Source organism: Channa argus, unplaced genomic scaffold (assembly GCF_033026475.1).
Source record: "Channa argus isolate prfri unplaced genomic scaffold, Channa argus male v1.0 Contig057, whole genome shotgun sequence".
Taxonomy (NCBI): domain Eukaryota; kingdom Metazoa; phylum Chordata; class Actinopteri; order Anabantiformes; family Channidae; genus Channa; species Channa argus.
In genome coordinates, this window is record NW_027125276.1 from 59,594 (window position 1) to 73,310 (window position 13,717).

The 13,717-nt window shown below is 41.7% G+C and overlaps 14 pseudogenes; all 14 read right to left on the minus strand.

Moving 5' to 3' along the window:
* Window positions 1-408: 408 nt before the first annotated feature.
* On the minus strand, window positions 409-527 carry LOC137119503 (5S ribosomal RNA; annotated as a pseudogene).
* Window positions 528-1,384: 857 nt separating this feature from the next.
* On the minus strand, window positions 1,385-1,503 carry LOC137119435 (5S ribosomal RNA; annotated as a pseudogene).
* An 853-nt stretch (window positions 1,504-2,356) lies between these two features.
* On the minus strand, window positions 2,357-2,475 carry LOC137119543 (5S ribosomal RNA; annotated as a pseudogene).
* Window positions 2,476-3,332: 857 nt separating this feature from the next.
* On the minus strand, window positions 3,333-3,451 carry LOC137119523 (5S ribosomal RNA; annotated as a pseudogene).
* An 867-nt stretch (window positions 3,452-4,318) lies between these two features.
* Window positions 4,319-4,437, minus strand: LOC137119544 (5S ribosomal RNA; annotated as a pseudogene).
* An 867-nt stretch (window positions 4,438-5,304) lies between these two features.
* LOC137119545 (5S ribosomal RNA) lies at window positions 5,305-5,423 on the minus strand (annotated as a pseudogene).
* Window positions 5,424-6,280: 857 nt separating this feature from the next.
* Window positions 6,281-6,399, minus strand: LOC137119516 (5S ribosomal RNA; annotated as a pseudogene).
* An 867-nt stretch (window positions 6,400-7,266) lies between these two features.
* LOC137119547 (5S ribosomal RNA) lies at window positions 7,267-7,385 on the minus strand (annotated as a pseudogene).
* An 857-nt stretch (window positions 7,386-8,242) lies between these two features.
* Window positions 8,243-8,361, minus strand: LOC137119548 (5S ribosomal RNA; annotated as a pseudogene).
* An 857-nt stretch (window positions 8,362-9,218) lies between these two features.
* LOC137119537 (5S ribosomal RNA) lies at window positions 9,219-9,337 on the minus strand (annotated as a pseudogene).
* An 857-nt stretch (window positions 9,338-10,194) lies between these two features.
* On the minus strand, window positions 10,195-10,313 carry LOC137119506 (5S ribosomal RNA; annotated as a pseudogene).
* Window positions 10,314-11,166: 853 nt separating this feature from the next.
* LOC137119452 (5S ribosomal RNA) lies at window positions 11,167-11,285 on the minus strand (annotated as a pseudogene).
* An 857-nt stretch (window positions 11,286-12,142) lies between these two features.
* LOC137119439 (5S ribosomal RNA) lies at window positions 12,143-12,261 on the minus strand (annotated as a pseudogene).
* Window positions 12,262-13,118: 857 nt separating this feature from the next.
* Window positions 13,119-13,237, minus strand: LOC137119549 (5S ribosomal RNA; annotated as a pseudogene).
* Window positions 13,238-13,717: the final 480 nt, after the last annotated feature.

Below are 13,717 nucleotides of genomic sequence, written 5' to 3' on the forward strand. Positions count from 1 at the left end.
TATACAATTTATAACAAAACCACGTCACAAAACCTAACAATTCAAAAATGCTAAATAAGGTTTGGAAACCAAGAACAGCAAACAGGTGCTGCTGCCAGAAAGAGCCTCGCTAGCTGTTGGGAACCGTACTTTTAAAACTCCAGGAAGTGAAGGATGGACCAATCAGCTTCCTGTACTGCCCCCCAATCCGGCCAATAAGGCAGGGCACCTATAAGAACAACAAAATAAAAACAACACATATGGCCAGGACCGTAACATGGTCTACTAGTAATGAAGCACGATGGTTGACAAACCAATAAAGTAGCAAAACAGCAATGAAAGAACAAAATTTGATGAAAATATGGAACAATTTCTATGAATAAATAGGCAGTAACACCAGCTTGTGCTGCCCGTAAACCCAAGCAAAAAAACTTACAGCACCTGGTATTCCCAGGCAGTCTTCCTACCAAGTACTAACCAGGCCCGGCTCTATTTGGCTGCCGAGATCGGACGAGATCGGGCGCTTAGAGAGCGGTGTGGCCGTAAGCTGCATTTGACATCATCAACAGCTCCTAAAAACGCTGGATAAGCAGAATGCATGACACTTGCTAAGAAGAAGATAAATGTGGCAAAGTACAAAGTACTATAACTGTACTGGTCTGTTACGCCCCTGTCTAGGGGGTCAGGGTGAAACATACAAAGATAAATTTGCATGTTCCCTCTCCGATCCTCAAACCAAAATCCAGGATTGAGATGTTCCAACAGAATGATATTTATTTTAAACGAAAGAAAGTGTCAAACAAAACATGACACTACAACTCAGGGCGAACCAAGACCAACATAATAAACAAAATAAGCCATTTCCCACAGAAAGTGTTAGCTAGCCTGATAGAAATAAACAAACCAAAAGATAGTCGCTAACCCTAACTCCCTAATGTGAAAACACTCCAAAGAAAATGGCAGTTCACCCCTACAGATTTAATACTATTTACAAAATATACAATTTATAAACAAAACCACGGCACAAAACCTAACAATTCAAAAATGCTAAATAAGGTTTGGAAACCAAGAACAGCAAACAGGTGCTGATGCCAGAAAGAGCCTCGCTAGCTGTTGGGAACCGTACTTTTAAAACTCCAGGAAGTGTAGGATGGACCAATCAGCTTCCTGTACTGCCCCCCAATCCGGCCAATCAGGCAGGGCACCTATAAGAACAACAAAATAAAAACAACACATATGGCCAGGACCGTAACATGGTCTACTAGTAATGAAGCACGATGGTTGGCAAACCAATAAAGTAGCAAAACAGCAATGAAAGAACAAAATTTGATGAAAATATAGAACAATTTCTATGAATAAATAGGCAGTAACACCAGCTTGTGCTGCCCGTAAACCCAAGCAAAAAAGCTTACAGCACCTGGTATTCCCAGGCGGTCTTCCTACCAAGTACTAACCAGGCCCGGCTCTATTTGGCTGCCGAGATCGGACGAGATCGGGCGCTTAGAGAGTGGTGGGGCCGTAAGCTGCATTTGACATCATCAACAGCTCTTAAAAACGCTGGAGAAGCAGAATGCATGACACTTGCTAAGAAGAAGATAAATGTGGCAAAGTACAAAGTACTATAACTGTACTGGTCTGTTACACCCCTGTCTAGGGGGTCAGGGTGCAACATACAAAGATAAATTAGCATGTTCCCTCTCCGATCCCCAAACCAAAATCCAGGATCGAGATGTTCCAACAGAATGATATTTATTTTAAACGAAAGAAAGTGACAAACAAAAAATGACACAACTCATGGCGAACCAAGGCCAACATAATAAACAAAATAAGCCATTTCCCACAGAAAGTGCTAGCTAGCCTGATAGAAATAAACAAACCAAAAGACAGTCGCTAACCCTAACTCCCTAATGTGAAAACGGTCCAAAGAAAATGGCAGTTCACCCCTACAGATTTAATACTATTTACAAAATATACAATTTATAACAAAACCACGTCACAAAACCTAACAATTCAAAAATGCTAAATAAGGTTTGGAAACCAAGAACAGCAAACAGGTGCTGATGCCAGAAAGAGCCTCGCTTGCTGTTGGGAACCGTACTTTTAAAACTCCAGGAAGTGTAGGATGGACCAATCAGCTTCCTGTACTGCCCCCCAATCCGGCCAATCAGGCAGGGCACCTATAAGAACAAGAAAATAAAAACAACACATATGGCCAGGACCGTAACATGGTCTACTAGTAATGAAGCACGATGGTTGGCAAACCAATAAAGTAGCAAAACAGCAATGAAAGAACAAAATTTGATGAAAATATAGAACAATTTCTATGAATAAATAGGCAGTAACACCAGCTTGTGCTGCCCGTAAACCCAAGCAAAAAAGCTTACAGCACCTGGTATTCCCAGGCGGTCTTCCTACCAAGTACTAACCAGGCCCGGCTCTATTTGGCTGCCGAGATCGGACGAGATCGGGCGCTTAGAGAGCGGTGTGGCCGTAAGCTGCATTTGACATCATCAACAGCTCTTAAAAACGCTGGAGAAGCAGAATGCATGACACTTGCTAAGAAGAAGATAAATATGGCAAAGTACAAAGTACTATAACTGTACTGGTCTGTTACGCCCCTGTCTAGGGGGTCAGGGTGAAACATACAAAGATAAATTTGGATGCTCCCTCTCCGATCCTCAAACCAAAATCCAGGATTGAGATGTTCCAACAGAATGATATTTATTTTAAACGAAAGAAAGTGTCAAACAAAACATGACTCTACAACTCAGGGCGAACCAAGGCCAACATAATAAACAAAATAAGCCATTTCCCACAGAAAGTGTTAGCTAGCCTGATAGAAATAAACAAACCAAAAGATAGTCGCTAACCCTAACTCCCTAATGTGAAAACACTCCAAAGAAAATGGCAGTTCACCCCTACAGATTTAATACTATTTACAAAATATACAATTTATAAACAAAACCACGGCACAAAACCTAACAATTCAAAAATGCTAAATAAGGTTTGGAAACCAAGAAAAGCAAACAGGTGCTGATGCCAGAAAGAGCCTCGCTAGCTGTTGGGAACCGTACTTTTAAAACTCCAGGAAGTGTAGGATGGACCAATCAGCTTCCTGTACTGCCCCCCAATCCGGCCAATCAGGCAGGGCACCTATAAGAACAAGAAAATAAAAACAACACATATGGCCAGGACCGTAACATGGTCTACTAGTAATGAAGCACGATGGTTGGCAAACCAATAAAGTAGCAAAACAGCAATGAAAGAACAAAATTTGATGAAAATATAGAACAATTTCTATGAATAAATAGGCAGTAACACCAGCTTGTGCTGCCCGTAAACCCAAGCAAAGAAGCTTACAGCACGTGGTATTCCCAGGCGGTCTTCCTACCAAGTACTAACAAGGCCCGGCCATAATTGGCTGCTGAGATCGGACGGGATCGGGCGCTTAGAGAGCGGTGTGGCCGTAAGCTGCATTTGACATCATCAACAGCTCTTAAAAACGCTGGAGAAGCAGAATGCATGACACTTGCTAAGAAGAAGATAAATGTGGCAAAGTACAAAGTACTATAACTGTACTGGTCTGTTACGCCCCTGTCTAGGGGGTCAGGGTGCAACATACAAAGATAAATTAGCATGTTCCCTCTCCGATCCCCAAACCAAAATCCAGGATCGAGATGTTCCAACAGAATGATATTTATTTTAAACGAAAGAAAGTGTCAAACAAAACATGACACTACAACTCAGGGCGAACCAAGGCCAACATAATAAACAAAATAAGCCATTTCCCACAGAAAGTGCTAGCTAGCCTGATAGAAATAAACAAACCAAAAGACAGTCGCTAACCCTAACTCCTTAATGTGAAAACAAGTGAAAACAATCAAAAGAAAATGGCAGTCCACCCCTACAGATTTAATACTATTTACAAAATATACAATTTATAAACAAAACCACGGCACAAAACCTAACAATTCAAAAATGCTAAATAAGGTTTGGAAACCAAGAACAGCAAACAGGTGCTGATGCCAGAAAGAGCCTCGCTAGCTGTTGGGAACCGTACTTTTAAAACTCCAGGAAGTGTAGGATGGACCAATAAGCTTCCTGTACTGCCCCTCAATCCGGCCAATCAGGCAGGGCACCTATAAGAACAACAAAATAAAAACAACACATATGGCCAGGACCGTAACATGGTCTACTAGTAATGAAGCACGATGGTTGGCAAACCAATAAAGTAGCAAAACAGCAATGAAAGAACAAAATTTGATGAAAATATAGAACAATTTCTATGAATAAATAGGCAGTAACACCAGCTTGTGCTGCCCGTAAACCCAAGCAAAAAAGCTTACAGCACCTGGTATTCCCAGGCGGTCTTCCTACCAAGTACTAACCAGGCCCGGCTCTATTTGGCTGCCGAGATCGGACGAGATCGGGCGCTTAGAGAGCGGTGTGGCCGTAAGCTGCATTTGACATTATCAACAGCTCTTAAAAACGCTAGAGAAGCAGAATGCATGACACTTGCTAAGAAGAAGATAAATGTGGCAAAGTACAAAGTACTATAACTGTACTGGTCTGTTACGCCCCTGTCTAGGGGGTCAGGGTGAAACATACAAAGATAAATTTGCATGTTCCCTCTCCGATCCTCAAACCAAAATCCAGGATTGAGATGTTCCAACAGAATGATATTTATTTTAAACGAAAGAAAGTGTCAAACAAAACATGACACTACAACTCAGGGCGAACCAAGGCCAACATAATAAACAAAATAAGCCATTTCCCACAGAAAGTGCTAGCTAGCCTGATAGAAATAAACAAACCAAAAGATAGTCGCTAACCCTAACTCCTTAATGTGAAAACAAGAGAAAACAATCAAAAGAAAATGGCAGTCCACCCCTACAGATTTAATACTATTTACAAAATATACAATTTATAAACAAAACCACGGCACAAAACCTAACAATTCAAAAATGCTAAATAAGGTTTGGAAACCAAGAACAGCAAACAGGTGCTGATGCCAGAAAGAGCCTCGCTAGCTGTTGGGAACCGTACTTTTAAAACTCCAGGAAGTGTAGGATGGACCAATCAGCTTCCTGTACTGCCCCCCAATCCGGCCAATCAGGCAGGGCACCTATAAGAACAAGAAAATAAAAACAACACATATGCCCAGGACCGTAACATGGTCTACTAGTAATGAAGCACGATGGTTGACAAACCAATAAAGTAGCAAAACAGCAATGAAAGAACAAAATTTGATGAAAATATGGAACAATTTCTATGAATAAATAGGCAGTAACACCAGCTTGTGCTGCCCGTAAACCCAAGCAAAAAAGCTTACAGCACCTGGTATTCCCAGGCGGTCTTCCTACCAAGTACTAACCAGGCCCGGCTCTATTTGGCTGCCGAGATCGGACGAGATCGGGCGCTTAGAGAGCGGTGTGGCCGTAAGCTGCATTTGACATCATCAACAGCTCTTAAAAACGCTGGAGAAGCAGAATGCATGACACTTGCTAAGAAGAAGATAAATGTGGCAAAGTACAAAGTACTATAACTGTACTGGTCTGTTACGCCCCTGTCTAGGGGGTCAGGGTGCAACATACAAAGATAAATTAGGATGTTCCCTCTCCGGTCTCCAAACCATAATCCAGGATCGAGATGTTCCAACAGAATGATATTTATTTTAAACGAAAGAAAGTGTCAAACAAAACATGACACTACAACTCAGGGCGAACCAAGGCCAACATAATAAACAAAATAAGCCATTTCCCACAGAAAGTGCTAGCTAGCCTGATAGAAATAAACAAACCAAAAGACAGTCGCTAACCCTAACTCCCTAATGTGAAAACAGTCCAAAAAAAATGGCAGTTCACCCCTACAGATTTAATACTATTTACAAAATATACAATTTATAAACAAAACCACGGCACAAAACCTAACAATTCAAAAATGCTAAATAAGGTTTGGAAACCAAGAACAGCAAACAGGTGCTGATGCCAGAAAGAGCCTCGCTAGCTGTTGGGAACCGTACTTTTAAAACTCCAGGAAGTGTAGGATGGACCAATCAGCTTCCTGTACTGCCCCCCAATCCGGCCAATCAGGCAGGGCACCTATAAGAACAAGAAAATAAAAACAACACATATGGCCAGGACCGTAACATGGTCTACTAGTAATGAAGCACGATGGTTGGCAAACCAATAAAGTAGCAAAACAGCAATGAAAGAACAAAATTTTATGAAAATATAGAACAATTTCTATGAATAAATAGGCAGTAACACCAGCTTGTGCTGCCCGTAAACCCAAGCAAAGAAGCTTACAGCACGTGGTATTCCCAGGCGGTCTTCCTACCAAGTACTAACCAGGCCCGGCCCTATTTGGCTGCCGAGATCGGACGAGATCGGGCGCTCAGAGAGCGGTGTGGCCGTAAGCTGCATTTGACATCATCAACAGCTCTTAAAAACGCTGGAGAAGCAGAATGCATGACACTTGCTAAGAAGAAGATAAATGTGGCAAAGTACAAAGTACTATAACTGTACTGGTGTGTTACGCCCCTGTCTAGGGGCTCAGGGTGCAACATACAAAGATAAATTAGCATGTTCCCTCTCCGATCCCCAAACCAAAATCCAGGATCGAGATGTTCCAACAGAATGATATTTATTTTAAACGAAAGAAAGTGTCAAACAAAACATGACACTACAACTCAGGGCGAACCAAGGCCAACATAATAAACAAAATAAGCCATTTCCCACAGAAAGTGCTAGCTAGCCTGATAGAAATAAACAAACCAAAAGACAGTCGCTAACCCTAACTCCCTAATGTTAAAATAAGAGAAAACAATCAAAAGAAAATGGCAGTCCACCCCTACAGATTTAATACTATTTACAAAATATACAATTTATAAACAAAACCACGGCACAAAACCTAACAATTCAAAAATGCTAAATAAGGTTTGGAAACCAAGAACAGCAAACAGGTGCTGATGCCAGAAAGAGCCTCGCTAGCTGTTGGGAACCGTACTTTTAAAACTCCAGGAAGTGTAGGATGGACCAATCAGCTTCCTGTACTGCCCCCCAATCCGGCCAATCAGGCAGGGCACCTATAAGAACAAGAAAATAAAAACAACACATATGGCCAGGACCGTAACATGGTCTACTAGTAATGAAGCACGATGGTTGGCAAACCAATAAAGTAGCAAAACAGCAATGAAAGAACAAAATTTGATGAAAATATAGAACAATTTCTATGAATAAATAGGCAGTAACACCAGCTTGTGCTGCCCGTAAACCCAAGCAAAAAAGCTTACAGCACCTGGTATTCCCAGGCGGTCTTCCTACCAAGTACTAACCAGGCCCGGCTCTATTTGGCTGCCGAGATCGGACGAGATCGGGCGCTTAGAGAGCGGTGTGGCCGTAAGCTGCATTTGACATCATCAACAGCTCTTAAAAACGCTGGAGAAGCAGAATGCATGACACTTGCTAAGAAGAAGATAAATGTGGCAAAGTACAAAGTACTATAACTGTACTGGTCTGTTACGCCCCTGTCTAGGGGGTCAGGGTGCAACATACAAAGATAAATTAGGATGTTCCCTCTCCGGTCTCCAAACCATAATCCAGGATCGAGATGTTCCAACAGAATGATATTTGTTTTAAACGAAAGAAAGTGTCAAACAAAACATGACACTACAACTCAGGGCGAACCAAGGCCAACATAATAAACAAAATAAGCCATTTCCCACAGAAAGTGCTAGCTAGCCTGATAGAAATAAACAAACCAAAAGACAGTCGCTAACCATAACTCCCTAATGTGAAAACAGTCCAAAGAAAATGGCAGTTCACCCCTACAGATTTAATACTATTTACAAAATATACAATTTATAAACAAAACCACGGCACAAAACCTAACAATTCAAAAATGCTAAATACGGTTTGGAAACCAAGAACAGCAAACAGGTGCTGATGCCAGAAAGAGCCTCGCTAGCTGTTGGGAACCGTACTTTTAAAACTCCAGGAAGTGTAGGATGGACCAATCAGCTTCCTGTACTGCCCCCCAATCCGGCCAATCAGGCAGGGCACCTATAAGAACAAGAAAATAAAAACAACACATATGGCCAGGACCGTAACATGGTCTACTAGTAATGAAGCACGATGGTTGGCAAACCAATAAAGTAGCAAAACAGCAATGAAAGAACAAAATTTGATGAAAATATAGAACAATTTCTATGAATAAATAGGCAGTAACACCAGCTTGTGCTGCCCGTAAACCCAAGCAAAAAAGCTTACAGCACCTGGTATTCCCAGGCGGTCTTCCTACCAAGTACTAACCAGGCCCGGCTCTATTTGGCTGCCGAGATCGGACGAGATCGGGCGCTTAGAGAGCGGTGTGGCCGTAAGCTGCATTTGACATCATCAACAGCTCCTAAAAACGCTGGAGAAGCAGAATGCATGACACTTGCTAAGAAGAAGATAAATGTGGCAAAGTACAAAGTACTATAACTGTACTGGTCTGTTACGCCCCTGTCTAGGGGGTCAGGGTGAAACATACAAAGATAAATTTGGATGTTCCCTCTCCGATCCTCAAACCAAAATCCAGGATTGAGATGTTCCAACAGAATGATATTTATTTTAAACGAAAGAAAGTGTCAAACAAAACATGACACTACAACTCAGGGCGAACCAAGGCCAACATAATAAACAAAATAAGCCATTTCCCACAGAAAGTGTTAGCTAGCCTGATAGAAATAAACAAACCAAAAGATAGTCGCTAACCCTAACTCCCTAATGTGAAAACACTCCAAAGAAAATGGCAGTTCACCCCTACAGATTTAATACTATTTACAAAATATACAATTTATAAACAAAACCACGGCACAAAACCTAACAATTCAAAAATGCTAAATAAGGTTTGGAAACCAAGAACAGCAAACAGGTGCTGATGCCAGAAAGAGCCTCGCTAGCTGTTGGGAACCGTACTTTTAAAACTCCAGGAAGTGTAGGATGGACCAATCAGCTTCCTGTACTGCCCCCCAATCCGGCCAATCAGGCAGGGCACCTATAAGAACAACAAAATAAAAACAACACATATGGCCAGGACCGTAACATGGTCTACTAGTAATGAAGCACGATGGTTGGCAAACCAATAAAGTAGCAAAACAGCAATGAAAGAACAAAATTTGATGAAAATATAGAACAATTTCTATGAATAAATAGGCAGTAACACCAGCTTGTGCTGCCCGTAAACCCAAGCAAAGAAGCTTACAGCACGTGGTATTCCCAGGCGGTCTTCCTACCAAGTACTAACAAGGCCCGGCCATATTTGGCTGCTGAGATCGGACGGGATCGGGCGCTTAGAGAGCAGTGTGGCCGTAAGCTGCATTTGACATCATCAACAGCTCTTAAAAACGCTGGAGAAGCAGAATGCATGACACTTGCTAAGAAGAAGATAAATGTGGCAAAGTACAAAGTACTATAACTGTACTGGTCTGTTACGCCCCTGTCTAGGGGGTCAGGGTGCAACATACAAAGATAAATTAGCATGTTCCCTCTCCGATCCCCAAACCAAAATCCAGGATCGAGATGTTCCAACAGAATGATATTTATTTTAAACGAAAGAAAGTGTCAAACAAAACATGACACTACAACTCAGGGCGAACCAAGGCCAACATAATAAACAAAATAAGCCATTTCCCACAGAAAGTGCTAGCTAGCCTGATAGAAATAAACAAACCAAAAGACAGTCGCTAACCATAACTCCCTAATGTGAAAACAGTCCAAAGAAAATGGCAGTTCACCCCTACAGATTTAATACTATTTACAAAATATACAATTTATAAACAAAACCACGGCACAAAACCTAACAATTCAAAAATGCTAAATAAGGTTTGGAAACCAAGACCAGCAAACAGGTGCTGATGCCAGAAAGAGCCTCGCTAGCTGTTGGGAACCGTACTTTTAAAACTCCAGGAAGTGTAGGATGGACCAATCAGCTTCCTGTACTGCCCCCCAATCCGGCCAATCAGGCAGGGCACCTATAAGAACAACAAAATAAAAACAACACATATGGCCAGGACCGTAACATGGTCTACTAGTAATGAAGCACGATGGTTGGCAAACCAATAAAGTAGCAAAACAGCAATGAAAGAACAAAATTTGATGAAAATATAGAACAATTTCTATGAATAAATAGGCAGTAACACCAGCTTGTGCTGCCCGTAAACCCAAGCAAAAAAGCTTACAGCACCTGGTATTCCCAGGCGGTCTTCCTACCAAGTACTAACCAGGCCCGGCTCTATTTGGCTGCCGAGATCGGACGAGATCGAGCGCTTAGAGAGCGGTGGGGCCGTAAGCTGCATTTGACATCATCAACAGCTCTTAAAAACGCTGGAGAAGCAGAATGCATGACACTTGCTAATGAAGAAGATAAATGTGGCAAAGTACAAAGTACTATAACTGTACTGGTCTGTTACGCCCCTGTCTAGGGGGTCAGGGTGCAACATACAAAGATAAATTAGCATGTTCCCTCTCCGATCCCCAAACCAAAATCCAGGATCGAGATGTTCCAACAGAATGATATTTATTTTAAACGAAAGAAAGTGACAAACAAAAAATGACACAACTCATGGCGAACCAAGGCCAACATAATAAACAAAATAAGCCATTTCCCACAGAAAGTGCTAGCTAGCCTGATAGAAATAAACAAACCAAAAGACAGTCGCTAACCCTAACTCCCTAATGTGAAAACGGTCCAAAAAAATGGCAGTTCACCCCTACAGATTAATTACTATTTACAAAATATACAATTTATAACAAAACCACGTCACAAAACCTAACAATTCAAAAATGCTAAATAAGGTTTAGAAACCAAGAACAGCAAACAGGTGCTGATGCCAGAAAGAGCCTCGCTTGCTGTTGGGAACCGTACTTTTAAAACTCCAGGAAGTGTAGGATGGGCCAATCAGCTTCCTGTACTGCCCCCCAATCCGGCCAATCAGGCAGGGCACCTATAAGAACAAGAAAATAAAAACAACACATATGGCCAGGACCGTAACATGGTCTACTAGTAATGAAGCACGATGGTTGGCAAACCAATAAAGTAGCAAAACAGCAATGAAAGAACAAAATTTGATGAAAATATAGAACAATTTCTATGAATAAATAGGCAGTAACACCAGCTTGTGCTGCCCGTAAACCCAAGCAAAAAAGCTTACAGCACCTGGTATTCCCAGGCGGTCTTCCTACCAAGTACTAACCAGGCCCGGCTCTATTTGGCTGCCGAGATCGGACGAGATCGGGCGCTTAGAGAGCGGTGGGGCCGTAAGCTGCATTTGACATCATCAACAGCTCTTAAAAACGCTGGAGAAGCAGAATGCATGACACTTGCTAAGAAGAAGATAAATGTGGCAAAGTACAAAGTACTATAACTGTACTGGTCTGTTACGCCCCTGTCTAGGGGGTCAGGGTGCAACATACAAAGATAAATTAGCATGTTCCCTCTCCGATCCCCAAACCAAAATCCAGGATCGAGATGTTCCAACAGAATGATATTTATTTTAAACGAAAGAAAGTGTCAAACAAAACATGACTCTACAACTCAGGGCGAACCAAGGCCAACATAATAAACAAAATAAGCCATTTCCCACAGAAAGTGCTAGCTAGCCTGATAGAAATAAACAAACCAAAAGACAGTCGCTAACCCTAACTCCCTAATGTGAAAACACTCCAAAGAAAATGGCAGTTCACCCCTACAGATTTAATACTATTTACAAAATATACAATTTATAAACAAAACCACGGCACAAAACCTAACAATTCAAAAATGCTAAATAAGGTTTGGAAACCAAGAACAGCAAACAGGTGCTGATGCCAGAAAGAGCCTCGCTAGCTGTTGGGAACCGTACTTTTAAAACTCCAGGAAGTGTAGGATGGACCAATCAGCTTCCTGTACTGCCCCCCAATCCGGCCAATCAGGCAGGGCACCTATAAGAACAACAAAATAAAAACAACACATATGGCCAGGACCGTAACATGGTCTACTAGTAATGAAGCACGATGGTTGGCAAACCAATAAAGTAGCAAAACAGCAATTAAAGAACAAAATTTGATGAAAATATAGAACAATTTCTATGAATAAATAGGCAGTAACACCAGCTTGTGCTGCCCGTAAACCCAAGCAAAAAAGCTTACAGCACCTGGTATTCCCAGGCGGTCTTCCTACCAAGTACTAACCAGGCCCAGCTCTATTTGGCTGCCGAGATCGGACGAGATCTGGCGCTTAGAGAGCGGTGTGGCCGTAAGCTGCATTTGACATCATCAACAGCTCCTAAAAACGCTGGATAAGCAGAATGCATGACACATGCTAATAAGAAGATAAATGTGGCAAAGTACAAAGTACTATAACTGTACTGGTCTGTTACGCCCCTGTCTAGGGGGTCAGGGTGAAACATACAAAGATAAATTTGCATGTTCCCTCTCCGATCCTCAAACCAAAATCCAGGATTGAGATGTTCCAACAGAATGATATTTACTTTAAACGAAAGAAAGTGTCAAACAAAACATGACACTACAACTCAGGGCGAACCAAGGCCAACATAATAAACAAAATAAGCCATTTCCCACAGAAAGTGTTAGCTAGCCTGATAGAAATAAACAAACCAAAAGATAGTCGCTAACCCTAACTCCCTAATGTGAAAACACTCCAAAGAAAATGGCAGTTCACCCCTACAGATTTAATACTATTTACAAAATATACAATTTATAAACAAAACCACGGCACAAAACCTAACAATTCAAAAATGCTAAATAAGGTTTGGAAACCAAGAACAGCAAACAGGTGCTGATGCCAGAAAGAGCCTCGCTAGCTGTTGGGAACCGTACTTTTAAAACTCCAGGAAGTGTAGGATGGACCAATCAGCTTCCTGTACTGCCCCCCAATCCGGCCAATCAGGCAGGGCACCTATAAGAACAAGAAAATAAAAACAACACATATGGCCAGGACCGTAACATGGTCTACTAGTAATGAAGCACGATGGTTGGCAAACCAATAAAGTAGCAAAACAGCAATGAAAGAACAAAATTTGATGAAAATATAGAACAATTTCTATGAATAAATAGGCAGTAACACCAGCTTGTGCTGCCCGTAAACCCAAGCAAAAAAGCTTACAGCACCTGGTATTCCCAGGCGGTCTTCCTACCAAGTACTAACCAGGCCCGGCTCTATTTGGCTGCCGAGATCGGACGAGATCGGGCGCTTAGAGAGCGGTGTGGCCGTAAGCTGCATTTGACATCATCAACAGCTCTTAAAAACGCTGGAGAAGCAGAATGCATGACACTTGCTAAGAAGAAGATAAATATGGCAAAGTACAAAGTACTATAACTGTACTGGTCTGTTACGCCCCTGTCTAGGGGGTCAGGGTGAAACATACAAAGATAAATTTGGATGTTCCCTCTCCGATCCTCAAACCAAAATCCAGGATTGAGATGTTCCAACAGAATGATATTTATTTTAAACGAAAGAAAGTGTCAAACAAAACATGACACTACAACTCAGGGCGAACCAAGGCCAACATAATAAACAAAATAAGCCATTTCCCACAGAAAGTGTTAGCTAGCCTAATAGAAATAAACAAACCAAAAGACAGTCGCTAACCCTAACTCCCTAATGTGAAAACGGTCCAAAGAAAATGGCAGTTCACCCCTACAGATTTAATACTATTTACAAAATATACAATTTATAACAAAACCACGTCACAAAA